Consider the following 3,537-nt stretch of genomic DNA (forward strand, 5'->3'; position numbering starts at 1 on the left):
AGCTTCCCTGACTCATGGCACCAACATACACTTTGTTGAGCTGTTCTGGCATCATGATCGACCACACCTTGATGGACCTGTGAGGCGAAACAATGTAACGATAGGGATGGCTCTGAGGACAGCCAACGTTGCTTATGTTTCTCTGGTGCCGGTCAGGACTTTGTACAGATGGGGGTTCACTAGGCATGGCCGACACGTAAACAGGACTGGGAAGGGAAGATTTTAACACTTCAAATATCACACATACCAGATGTCACAAAGAAAAACAAACCATTGTAAAGAGTAACATGGGGCATTTCAAAGACTTAACAATCCTCCATGAAAACATGCAATCAATAAAAAATAAAATACAACTATTAGAAGTTGAGCTCCAATCTTTGAACTGCACAGTAGTTTGTACACTCCTGGAAATGGAAAAAAGAACACATTGACACCGGTGTGTCAGACCCACCATACTAGCTCCGGACACTGCGAGAGGGCTGTACAAGCAATGATCACACGCACGGCACAGCGGACACACCAGGAACCGCGGTGTTGGCCGTCGAATGGCGCTAGCTGCGCAGCATTTGTGCACCGCCGCCGTCAGTGTCAGCCAGTTTGCCGTGGCATACGGAGCTCCATCGCAGTCTTTAACACTGGTAGCATGCTGCGACAGCGTGGACGTGAACCGTATGTGCAGTTGACGGACTTTGAGCGAGGGCGTATAGTGGGCATGCGGGAGGCCGGGTGGACGTACTGCCGCATTGCTCAACACGTGGGGCGTGAGGTCTCCACAGTACATCGATGTTGTCGCCAGTGGTCGGCGGAAGGTGCACGTGCCCGTCGACCTGGGACCGGACCGCAGCGACGCACGGATGCACGCCAAGACCGTAGGATCCTACGCAGTGCCGTAGGGGACCGCACCGCCACTTCCCAGCAAATTAGGGACACTGTTGCTCCTGGGGTATCGGCGAGGACCATTCGCAACCATCTCCATGAAGCTGGGCTACGGTCCCGCACACCGTTAGGCCGTCTTCCGCTCACGCCCCAACATCGTGCAGCCCGCCTCCAGTGGTGTCGCGACAGGCGTGAATGGAGGGACGAATGGAGACGTGTCGTCTTCAGCGATGAGAGTCGCTTCTGCCTTGGTGCCAATGATGGTCGTATGCGTGTTTGGCGCCGTGCAGGTGAGCGCCACAATCAGGACTGCATACGACCGAGGCACACAGGGCCAACACCCGGCATCATGGTGTGGGGAGCGATCTCCTACACTGGCCGTACAGCACTGGTGATCGTCGAGGGGACACTGAATAGTGCACGGTACATCCAAACCGTCATCGAACCCATCGTTCTATCATTCCTAGACCGGCAAGGGCACCTGCTGTTCCAACAGGACAATGCACGTCCGCATGTATCCCGTGCCACCCAACGTGCTCTAGAAGGTGTAAGTCAACTACCCTGGCCAGCAAGATCTCCGGATCTGTCCTCCATTGAGCATGTTTGGGACTGGATGAAGCATCGTCTCACGCGGTCTGCATGTCCGGCACGAACGCTGGTCCAACTGAGGCGCCAGGTGGAAATGGCATGGCAAGCCGTTCCACAGGACTACATCCAGCATCTCTACGACCGTCTCCATGGGAGAATAGCAGCCTGCATTGCTGCGAAAGGTGGATATACACTGTACTAGTGCCGACATTGTGCATGCTCTGTTGCCTGTGTCTATGTGCCTGTGGTTCTGTCAGTGTGATCATGTGATGTATCTGACCCCAGGAATGTGTCAATAAAGTTTCCCCTTCCTGGGACAATGAATTCACGGTGTTCTTATTTTAATTTCCAGGAGTGTATTACTGAGCACTGGTGTAGAGACACAGAAATCCAACATGTAGAATTATCATTGTATGAAAAGGCAAACTCTTACTGCAGAACTACTTCAAGGGGTGGAGGATCATGCATTTATATCAGAAAAGGAACACAGTTCAAATCAAGACATGACCTCCTTACAGTAAGTGAAGACAAACACTTTGAAATATCAGCTATTGAATTAACAGGGCTTGATATCACCAAGAAATTAATCATTTTGTGTGTGTCTAGATCTCCCAGTGGTAGTGTGAACACTTTTTTCAATAAATTAACAGAAGGTCCAGATAAACTCTCAAGTACAAATGTCAACATAATTCTGTGTGGGGACATTAACATAAACACTAATATCATAAATGAATCCAGCAGCACCTTCATAAACATCCTTCAAAGTTTTGGCATGTCCATATTGGTCAATAGTGCAACAAGGGTTACTACAATGACTCCACCAGTAATTGACCACAAGGCTACAAATATGGACAGGGAAAAATGTGATTCAGCTGTAACAGATCTCGGACTATCAGACCATGTCTGTCAAATAACAACAGTAAAATCAGGCATCGAATCATTCCCTAAACTACAAGCCTACAAACGGCATCTGTCAGAAATCAAAATAAAAGATTTTTCAAAACAACTAGAAAAACATAGGTGGGATGAAGTGTATATGGAAACCAATGTGAATATGAAATTCTCTAAATTCGCCACATTGTTTTAAATTGAACTTTGAGAAGGCATTTCCAAAAGTATGCATGTCTGTATCAACATGTCACATAAACAGATGGATAACAGCAGGTATTAAGAAGTCCCCCCCCCCCCCCCCCCAGACACTTAAACACCTCAGTTCCATGAAAAAGATTTGCAATGATCCAGAATTCTTAAATTTCTATCATAGATACAAAAAGATTTATAGCAATGTGCTGATTGCTGCAAAAAAGTCATTTAATGACAAAATAGTATATAATGCAGAGAATAAAAAAATGGTTCAAATGGCTCTGAGCACTATGGGACTTAACTGCTGTGGTCACCAGTCCCCTAGAACTTAGAACTACTTAAACTTAACTAACCCAAGGACATCACATACATCCGTGTCCGAGGCAAGATTCGAACCTGTGACTGTAGCGGTCGCGCGGTTCTGGACTGTAGTGCCTTAAACCACTCGGCCACTCCGGCCGGCAGAGAATAAAAGCAAAGCAGTCTGGGATGTTATAAAAAAGGAAACGGGGAGAGGCAAACAAACGCAGAATAACATACTGCTAAGGGAGAAGTATAAGGTAATAAACGATCCACAACACTTAGCAAACTAAGTATACAAGCATTTTTCAAGTCTTGCAGAGAAGTTACAGCAAAAATTCCCCAAAACAAATATAAAACTTGTAAATAATGTTGCACTAAATACAATGATGTTACTTCCAACCACAGAGAATGAAGTAAATATAATTGTTCAAAAAGTAAAAAATAAAATGTCAGTAGGCTTAGATGAAGTACCAATGTGTGTACTGAAACAATGCATAGGGATTATACAAGGCCCCTTAACAAATATAATAAATGAATCCTTGACGTCAGGGACGTTTCCAGAGCAATTAAAACAGGCAAGAGTTGTACCTTTGCTTAAGAAAGGTAATGCAGAAGACACAGAAAATTACCAGCCCATTTTCCTGCTGTCACCATTCTCAAAAATAATAGAAGCAATTATGAAAGACA

The sequence above is a fragment of the Schistocerca nitens genome, chromosome 3, assembly GCF_023898315.1.
Source record: "Schistocerca nitens isolate TAMUIC-IGC-003100 chromosome 3, iqSchNite1.1, whole genome shotgun sequence".
NCBI lineage: Eukaryota > Metazoa > Arthropoda > Insecta > Orthoptera > Acrididae > Schistocerca > Schistocerca nitens.